This window comes from Somniosus microcephalus, chromosome 2, assembly GCF_052327205.1.
Source record: "Somniosus microcephalus isolate GS21.2 chromosome 2, FLI_Smic_1.0, whole genome shotgun sequence".
Taxonomy (NCBI): Eukaryota; Metazoa; Chordata; class Chondrichthyes; order Squaliformes; family Somniosidae; genus Somniosus; species Somniosus microcephalus.
The window spans coordinates 385,101,138-385,111,606 of record NC_140988.1 but is presented as its reverse complement, the minus strand read 5'-3'; the positions used below and the strand labels follow the sequence as shown (position 1 = coordinate 385,111,606).

Below are 10,469 nucleotides of genomic sequence, written 5' to 3'. Positions count from 1 at the left end.
ATCTGAATCTGTCTGAAACAACACCCTCCCTGGCCACCAATCATTAATAAAAAAATAACACCCAGTAATGACTCGCAACGACCCGGGTTAAAATCCGATACATGTTAAAATTTCCATTCTGACCCTTGAGTCTGAACTGGACTGAAATAAATAAACAGTTCGCAAAAAGAACTCTCCTTAAAAGGGAAAAGGATTAAACGGCATGCGTCCGTGAGCAGTTTCGAAGTCATTTAGAATAGTTATAGCTGAGAAAAATACTTGTGTTAATATCTTACCAGACTTGAGAAACTTTTCCAAACTTTTCCAAACTTTCCCAAACTTTCTCCTGGTCCCCAACCTGCCCTGTCTGACTTCAACTCTCTCTCTCAGATCTCACATTTTTCTGTCCGCTCAGGATGATTGCTGTCAGGATTGTGAGGGCAGAACTCACACAAGTGGGCGGCCCAGAGGAGGGCAGAGAGGGTAAATATTCAAAAATGAGGAGGAGGGGGCGGAAATTAAAGTTATTTTTTTTGATTCTACAACTCTAGTATATTGCTTTAAATTGACATTGCGCTCAGAGAAAGACCGAACACTCGGGGAACGGGCGGCGAAGCACTTTCCATTGAGACCTCCTGTGGGGGAACGAGTGGAGTCTGGAGAAATCATTAACCTGACTTAAGGGGTTTTGATAAGAGTCGATAGGGAGAAACTGTTTGCAGTGCCAGCAAATCGGTAAACAGAGGACACAGATTTAAGACAATTGGCAAAAGAACCAGAGGGGAGATGAGGAGAATTGTTTTTACTCAGCCAGTTGTTGTGATCTGGAACTTGCTGCCTGAAAGTGGGAGCAGATTCAATGGGAACTTTCAAAAGAGAATTGGATAAATACTTGAGAAGGAGATATGTGCAGGGCTCTGGGGAAAGGGCAGGGGGACTGGGACTAATTGGAGAGCTCTCTCAAAGAGCCAGCTGAATGGCCTCCTTCTGTGCTTTAAGATTCTGTGAGACGTTGAACCGAGGACCCCTCCCGTGGGATCTTGCTGTGTGCTTGTAGGCTGCCGCTTTTCACAGAAACACAGAAACCCCACAGTGCAGATAGAGGCCATTTCGGCCCATCGAGCCTGCACCAACACATATCCCACCCGATCCCCGTAACCCCTACACCAACACATATCCCACCCTATCCCTGTAACCCCACGTATTTAATCCCCCTAACACTAAGGGTCAATTTATCATAGCCAATCAACCTAACCCGCACATCTTTGGACCACTGCTTTTGCCCACAGCAGTGATGCTTCTAAAGTAATTCATTGGGTGTTTTAAAAAAAATTCATTCCCGGGATGTGGGCATCGCTGGCAAAGCCAGCGTTTATTGCCCATCCCTAGTTGCCCGTAAGAAGGTGGTGGTGAGCCGCCTTCTTGAACCGCTGCAGTCCGTGTGGTGAAGGTACTCCCACAGTGCTGTTAGGGAGGGAGTTCCAGGATTTTGACCCAGCGACGCTGAAGGATCGGCCGATATATTTCCAAGTCAGAATGGTGTGTGACTTGGAGGGGAACAAGGAAGTGGTGGTGTTCCCATGATATTGCTGCCCTTCTTGTGAAGCGCTTTGGAACGTTCCGAGGATGTGAAATGGCCGAGGATAGGGTGACCAGCAAATTCGTCTTCTCTTCTTAGGCAGTCCCTCGGAACCGAGGATGACTTGCTTCCACACTAAAAATGAGTTCTCAGGTGACTGATGAGTCCAATGCGGGACCTACAGTCTCTGTCACAGGTGGGGCAGACGGTGGTTGAAGGGGCGGGTGGGCGGGGTGCTTGGGTTGACGTGCGCTCCTTGCGCTGCCTGCACTTGGCTTCCGCTTGCTCCCGGCGAAGAGACTCGAGAAGTTTGGCGCCTTCCCGGATGCTTCTCCTCCACTTTGTGTGGTCTTGGGCCAGGGATTCCCAGGTGTCGGTGGGGATGTTGCACTTTTTCAAGGAGGCTTTGAGGGTGTCCTTGAAGCGTTTCCTCTGCCCACCTGGGGCTCTCTTGCCGTGTCGGAGCTCCAAGTAGAGCGCTTGTTTTGCGAGTCTCGTATCGGGCATGCGGACAATGTGACCCATCCATCGGAGCTGATCGAGCGTGGTCAAAGCTTCAATGCTGGGGATGTTGGCCTGAGCGATAACACTGACGTTGGTGCACCTATCCTGCCAATGGATTTGCAGGATCTTACGGAGGCAGCGTTGGTGGTACCTCTCCAGTGCTTTGAGGTGCCTGCTGTACATGGTCCATGTCTCTGAGGCATACAGGAGGGTGGGTATCACTGCTGCTCTGTAGACCATGAGCTTAGTGCCAGGTTTGAGGTCCTTCTCTATAAACACTCTCTTCCTCAGGCGACCGAAGGCTGCACTAGCACACTGAAGGCGGTGTTGGACTTCGTCATCGACGTCTGCCCTTGTTGACAGTAGGCTCCCGAGGTATGGAAAGTGGTCCACGTTGTCCAAGGCCTCGTCATGGATTTTGATATTCGTGGTGCAGTACTGTGTGGCGAGGGCAGGTTGGTAGAGGACCTTTGTCTTACAGATGTTTAGTGTAAGGTCCATGCTCTCGTATGCTTCGGTGAAGGTGTTGACGATGGTTTGGAGTTCGGCCTCAGAGCGTGCGCAGATGCAAGCGTCGTCTGCATACTATAATTTGATGGCAGAGGATGGGATGACCTTGGATCTGGACTGGAGGTGACGGAGGTTGAACAGTTTCCCGTTTGTTCTGTGGATTAACTCCACTCCAGCGGGGAGCTTACTGAGGGTGAGATGGAGCATTGCAGCCAGGAAGATCGAGAAGAGCGTTGGTGCGATGACACAGCCTTGCTTGACCCCGGTCCGTACGTGATTTGGGACTGTGGTGGATCCATTGGTCAGGATCATGGCTTGCATGTCATCGTGAAGCAGGCGGAGGATGGTGACAAACTTTTGAGGGCAGCCAAATTTGAGGAAGACACTCCATAATCCCTCATGGTTGATGGTGTCGAAGGCCTTTGTGAAGTCAAAGAAGGCCATGTACAGTGGTTGGTGCTGTTCCCTGCATTTCTCTTGTAGTTGACGCGCGGTGAAGATCATGTCCATTGTGCCCCTTAGTGGGCGCAATCCGCATTGCGACTCTGGGAGGAGCTCTTCAGCCACTGGGAGAAGGCGATTGAGGAGGATTCTTGCGATGACTTTCCCTGTGGCAGACAGCAGAGAAACTCCTCTAATTACCGCAATCGGACTTGTCACCTTTCTTGAAGATGGACACAATTACGGCATCTCTGAGATCCCCTGGCATGCTCTCCTCCTTCCAGATAAGAGAAATGAGTTCATGAATTCGTGCAAATAGTGCTTCTCTGCCATGTTTTAGCGCCTCGGTGGGGATTCCATCTGCTCCTGAGGCCTTGTTGTTCTTCAGTTGTCGGATGGCCTTTTCAACCTCATGCCGGGCTGGGGTTGTGCTGAGGTGGTGGCGGGTAGCATGTTGCGGGATGAAGTTGAGGACTCTCGCGTCGAAGACAGGGTCTCGGTTAAGGAGATCTTTGAAGTGCTCCTTCCAGCAGGCACTGAATGAGCTGCTTTCTTGCTCTCGAGTTCTGTTGCTGTTTCCAGATCAGGAATGCCTTGCGCTTGTGGCTTATTAGCTCCTGGATCTCCTGGTCATTCTCATCGAACCAGTCTTGGTGTTTCCTGGTCGAGTGACTGAGCGTCTCTTCACAGGTGCTGATTATGGAGGCCTTGAGTGCAGACCAGACGCTGTGGGCACTCTGTGTCTCTGCATCACTGGGAGTCGTCAGGTTGTTTGTGAGGCACAGGCTGAATAGGGCTTTCTTAGCGGGGTCTTTGAGTGCTCTAGCATTGATTTTCCTGCGTTGCTTCTGTTGCCACCGCTGTTTTGGGGCTACGTTGATGGCGATGACAGAGCGGATTAGGTGGTGGTCTGTCTAGCAGTCGTCAGCTCCTGTCATGGCGCGGGTGATGTGGACGTCCTTGCAGTCCCTTGCTCGGACGATGACGTAGTCCAGCAGATGCCAGTGCTTGGAGCGAGGGTGTTGCCATGAAGTCTTGTACTTGTCTCTCTGGCGTAGCAAGGTGTTGGTTATGACAAGGCCATGTTCTAAGCATTTCGTCAGGAGGAGGGTACCGTTGGAGTTGGCTTTCCCTACCTACTCTCTGCTGATCACACCTCCCCAGAGGTCTGTGTCCTTTCCAACTCTGGCGTTGAAGTCGCCAAGGAGGATCAGTTTGTCGCCCAAAAGGGAATCGGGACAGGGATTGTTGGAGGCTGGAGTAGAATTCCTCTTTGGTCTCCCCTGTGATTTCCAGTGTTGGGGCGTACGCACTGATGACCGTAGCGCACTGGTTCCGGGCTAGGGGGAGCCATAGAGTCATGAGGCGTTCGTTGTATTCCACAAGGGGAGTCTCTGAGACGTTCAACTAGCTCATTTTTTATGGCGAAGCCTACCCCATGGAGGCGGCGTTCTTCTTCAGGTTCGCCTTTCCAGAAAAAGGTGTAACCACCGCCTTGCTCCTTGAGCTGGCCTTCCCCTGCCCACCGAAACCCAGGCAGAGAGGACCTGCGGGAAGGAGGGAGGACAGTAGCAGTATGTTTGTGTGTGTGTGCTAGGCCGATGGAGCAGAGCCTGGTCTCCAATCATCTTGGATCCCCTTGCCATTGGACCAAGACCTTGCTCTGTCAAGCCCGTGTGGTAGCTGGTGTGCAACGGCCACCCCACGTTAAAAGAATTCCACCCTTTAAAATGAAGTTCGGGACCTGGAACATCAGGACCTTCATGGACAACCCCAACAGCGACAGACCGGGACGCCGTACTGCTATCGTTGCCCGGGAACTCAGACGTTTTGACATAGACATCGCCGCCCTAAGTGAGACCCGGTGGGCAGGTCACCAGCAAATAAAGCTCTCACGAGTCAGTGCCTTCGGAAGAAAAGGTGATTGGGGGGGCGTGGGGATATGGGAGATAGAGGGAATGATAACATGGTCCTAGTGCCGAGCGACCAGCACCGCTGCTTGTGCCTTGATATCACGAAAGTTTGCTCAACTCAATATTTAAACGTTGCACGATGCGCATCTGTGGCAGCTCAGAAACGTCTGCTGGAGCCGAGGGGCCCTGTGCTGGAGGGGGTGCGGGGAATGGGGAAGGAGGGCGGCTACCCGAGCCAGGTCCATGCCAGCAGTGTCCTGGAATTGTCCCTGCTCGCTTGGATGGTGCAGACTCAACAACAGCCCTTCAACACCGTCCAGAGCAGAACAACAGGCTCTATCCCCATCCCCACCAGTGCACCACGGCCGCTGTATGTACGGTCCACAAGATGCACTGCAGCAACTTCAACAGCACCTCCCCCCGCAACCCCCACCCACCCCCCCGCAACCTCCACCCCCCGCAACCTCCACCCCCCCGCAACCCCCACCCACCCCCCTGCAACCTCCACCCCCCCCCGCAACCTCCACCCCCCCAAAATCTCCACCCCCCCGCAACCTCCACCCCCCCCCACAACCCCCAGGCCCCCCACAGCCTCCACCCCCCCGCAACCCCCACCCCCCCGCAACCTCCACCCCTCCCTCCACCCCCCCGCAACCCCCACCCACCCTCCCCGCAACCTCCACCCCCGCAACCTCCACCCCCCCGCAAACCCCTGCAACCCCCACCCCCCCACAACCCCCACCCAACTCCCCTCCACCCCCACCCCCCCTTCCACCCCCACCCCCCCCGCAACCTCCACCCCCCCGCAACCCCCCCCCCGCAACCTCCACCCCCCACCTAGAAGAACAAGGGCAGCAATGTCATGGGAACACCATCAGCTCCAAGCTCCCCTCCAGGTCACACGGCATCCAGACTTGGACATATATCGCCGTTCCTTCATCGTTGCTGAGTCAAAATTCTGCAACTCCCCACTTAACAACAACAATAGTTTGTATTTATATAGCACCTTCAATGTAATAAAACGTCCCAAGGTGCTTCACAGGAGCGTTATCAGACAAAATTTGACAACGAGCCACATAAGAGTCGGAGCACGGAGCCTGGGAGGTGAGGAGCCGGTATAAAAACCGGAGAGCAGCGAGGCCTGAGAGCAGTCGGAGCACGGAGCCTGGGAGGTGAGGAGCCGGTATAAAAACCGGAGAGCAGCGAGGCCTGAGAGCAGTCGGAGCACGGAGCCTGGGAGGTGAGGAGCCGGTATAAAAACCGGAGAGCAGCGAGGCCTGAGAGCAGTCGGAGCACGGAGCCTGGGAGGTGAGGAGCCGGTATAAAAACCGGAGAGCAGCGAGGCCTGAGAGCAGTCGGAGCACGGAGCCTGGGAGGTGAGGAGCCGGTATAAAAACCGGAGAGCAGCGAGGCCTGAGAGCAGTCGGAGCACGGAGCCTGGGAGGTGAGGAGCCGGTATAAAAACCGGAGAGCAGCGAGGCCTGAGAGCAGTCGGAGCACGGAGCCTGGGAGGTGAGGAGCCGGTATAAAAACCGGAGAGCAGCGAGGCCTGAGAGCAGTCGGAGCACGGAGCCTGGGAGGTGAGGAGCCGGTATAAAAACCGGAGAGCAGCGAGGCCTGAGAGCAGTCGGAGCACGGAGCCTGGGAGGTGAGGAGCCGGTATAAAAACCGGAGAGCAGCGAGGCCTGAGAGCAGTCGGAGCACGGAGCCTGGGAGGTGTTCGGGAGAGAGCAGCAGCGGAGGAGGAGCCCGGCTTAAAAACCGGCGCGAAGGCAGAGGCCCGACCAGTTCGGGAGAGCGGAGCGGAGAGGCAGCAGTCGGCGAGACTCGGGGCCATTTAAAAAACAGCTGAGGCGGAAGTCCAGCTCTTGAGCTTTTTTTCAGAAGCGGACCTGGTGGGAAGCACCCAGGTGAAAGGTATTTAAGGAGGGTGGTGGCTTAAACCCGAGTTCCTACAGAGTAGGAACCCCCACCGCCCCCCTCCTCTAACCTAGTAGTCTTTTAGCAGCTGTCTAAAAACAGAGGTCACAAATTTTTTGGTCTCAGTTTCTTTTCAGCAGGGCAGGAACCGGGAGGAGCGGGAAGTCGGCGTAGGACCAAGGGGACACAAGACCGGGAAGTCAGCGAAAGACCAGGGAGGTAAGACTAACTGGTAAGTACTTTCCTCAAACCTTCCTAGAAAGTAAAACCAAAACTAGTGGGATTTGGTTAGTTTAAAAAGGAATAAGAGGAGTACAGTATACATTGGTCTAAGTAAGCTTCGGGAAAACAAAAGTCGATAAATAAACTAAAACTAGAAAATTAAAAGTAATATAAGGGTTAAGTCATGGCAGTAGAGCTCGGACCTGTGTCATGCTCCTCCTGTAACATGTGGGAAATCAGGGACGCTTCCTGTGTCCCTGACGACTATGTGTGCAGGAAGTGTGTCCAGCTGCAGCTCATGTGGGACCGCATGACGGCCCTTGAGCTGCAGGTGGACTCACTTTGGAGCATCCACGATTCTGAGAGGGGTGTGGATAGCACATTTAGTGAGTTGGTCACACCGCAGGTTAAGGCCAGCGTAGACAGTACATGGGTGACCAAAAGGCAGAGCAAGGGCAGGAAGGTAGTGCAGAAATCCCCTGGGGTTGTCTCCCTTAGCAACAGGTTCACCGCCTTAGGTACTGTTGTCGAGGGGGGTGACACATCGGGGGAAGGCACCAGCAGCCAGGCTCATGGCACCATGACTGGCTCTGTTGCAAAGAAGGGAGGGAAAAAGAGTGGCAGGGCTATAGTAATAGGGGATTCGATTGTAAGGGGAATAGATAGGGGTTTCTGTGGTCGCGACCGAGACTCCAGGATGGTATGTTGCCTCCCTGGTGCAAGGGTCAAGGATGTCTCGGCGCGGGTGCAGAACATTCTGGAGGGGGAGGGGGAACAGCCAGTTGTCGTGATACATGTTGGTACCAACGACGTAGCTAAAAAAAGGGAAGAGGTCCTACAAGTAGAATTTAGGGAGTTAGGAGCCAAACTAAAAAGTAGGACCTCGAAGGTAGTAATCTCTGGATTACTACCAGTGCCACGTGCTAGTAAGAGTACAGAGAACAGGATAGTTAGGCTAAATACGTGGCTTGAGCAGTGGTGTAAGAGGGAGGGTTTTAAATTTTTGAGGCATTGGAACCAGTTTTGTGGTAGGTGTGACCTATACAAAAGGGACGGTCTACACCTGTGCAGAGATGGAACTGATGTTCTCGGGGTAATTTTTGATAAAGCAGTTCGGGAGCATTTAAACTAGTATGGCAGGGGGCTAGAAACCTATGTAGTGAAATAGAGGAAAGTGAAAGGCAGACAGAAATAAATGATAAAAGGGTGAGGAACAAAAAACAAAGGGCCAAACTAATTCATAAAAAATGTGAGCATAAAAAAAGCCTGAGGGTTTTATACCTTAATGCGAGAAGCATCAGGAACAAGGTAGATGAATTAGCTGTGGAAATAGAGGTTAATAATTATGATCTAATTGGGATTACGGAAACATGGTTGCAGGGTGAGCAGGGCTGGGAGCTTAACATACAGGGGTATTCAGTATTTAGGAAGGATCGACAAAAAAGAAAGGGAGGAGGGGTAGCATTGCTAGTAAAAGAGGGGATAAATGCAATTGAAAGGAAGGATATTAACTCAGTTAATACAGAATCTATATGGGTGGAGCTAAGAAATAGCGAGGGGCGAAAAACATTAATAGGAGTGGTATATAGGCCTCCAAATAGTAAAATAGAGGTTAGGGAGGGCATCACGAGGGAAATTAGAGAAGCGTGCAATAAGAGCACAGCTGTCATCATAGGTGACTTTAACTTACATATAGATTGGACTAGCCTAATCAGTAAAAATAATGAGGAGGAGGAATTCCTTGAGTGTTTGAGGGATGGTTATCTGGATCAATATGTCGAGGAACCAACTCGGGAACAGGCTATATTGGACTGGGTACTGTGCAATGAGAAGGGACTAATCAGTAATCTTGTTGTACGGGGACCCTTGGGTCAGAGCGATCATAACATGATCGATTTCTCACTCGAAATGGAGAGCGAAGAAATTGACTCAGAGACTAAGGTCCTGAATTTAAACAAGGGGAATTATGATGCCATGAGACGGGAACTGAGTAGGTCTGAGTGGACAACGTTCCTGGGAGGACTGGAGGTAGATAAACAATGGCAAACATTTAAAGATAGAATGACAAAATTGCAAAAATTGTTTATACCAATCTGGCATAAAAGGAAATCTAAAAAGGTGACTCAACCGTGGATAACAGGGGAAATTAGAGACAGCATAAAATCCAAAGATAGGGCGTATAAAATAGCCAAAAAAAGCGCCAGAGCGGAAGATTGGGAACAGTTTAAGATAGAGCAAAGGAGGGCAAAGGGCATAATCAAGAGGGGCAAAATAGCTTACGAAAACAAGCTGGCGGAAAATATAAAAACTAACTCCAAAAGCTTTTATAAGTATATCAAAAGGAAAAGACTGGTGAAAACCAAAGTTGGTCCATTGCAGTCAGATACGGGGGAATATATAATGGGAAATAAGGAAATGGCAGATCAACTAAATGCATACTTTGGGTCAGTCTTTACGAAGGAAGACACAAAAAACCTCCCTGGGATATCGGGAAAAATAGGGACATTGGCAAAGGAGGAACTGACGCAAATCAATATCTCTAAGGATATGGTGTTAAGGAAGCTAAAGGGATTGAAGGTGGACAAATCCCCAGGGCCTGATAACATGCATCCTAGGGTACTGAAGGAGGTGGCCCTAGAGATAGCGGATGCACTAAGGATGATTTTTCAGAATTCATTAGACTCGGGAACAGTACCGATGGATTGGAGGGTAGCTAACGTTACCCCACTATTCAAAAAGGGGGGTAGGGAAAAAGCAGGTAATTACAGACCTGTAAGCCTTACATCAGTTGTGGGCAAAATGCTGGAGTCCATCATTAAGGATGAAATAGCGGAGCACTTAGCAAATGGGGACAGGATAGGACAGAGTCAACATGGATTTACAAAGGGTAAATCGTGCTTGACTAATCTATTGGAATTTTTTGAGGGAGTAACTGGTAGAATAGATGGGGGAGAGCCAGTAGATGTGGTGTACCTGGACTTCCAAAAGGCCTTCGATAAGGTCCCACATAAAAGATTAGCATGGAAAATTGAGGCTCATGGGATAAAGGGGAAAGTTTTGGCGTGGATAGGGAACTGGCTGTCAGATAGAAAACAGAGAGTTGGAATAAACGGCTCATTTTCTGAATGGCAGGCAGTAACAAGTGGGGTACCACAGGGATCTGTCCTGGGCCCCCAGCTGTTCACAATTTACATTAATGACCTGGATCAGGGAGTCGGATGCAGCATTTCCAAATTTGCAGACGACACTAAACTAGGAGGGGGGGTGGGCTCAGAGGAAGAGACCAGGAAGCTCCAGAGCGATTTGGACAGACTGGGCGATTGGGCGGATAAATGGCAGATGCACTATAATGTGGACAAGTGCGAAGTTATCCACCTTGGGTGCAGGAACGGGAGGGCAAA

General features: G+C 51.3%; 1 protein-coding gene across 1 annotated transcript in view; it reads right to left on the bottom strand.

Moving 5' to 3' along the window:
* Window positions 1-595, bottom strand: part of LOC147123831 (lysyl oxidase homolog 3B-like) — a 72,776-nt gene extending 72,181 nt beyond the window's left edge. Inside the window, exon 1 of the mRNA XM_085967351.1 lies at window positions 276-595. The gene's annotated coding sequence lies outside the window, so the exon portion shown is untranslated. The remainder of the gene's footprint in view (window positions 1-275) is intronic.
* Window positions 596-10,469: the final 9,874 nt, after the last annotated feature.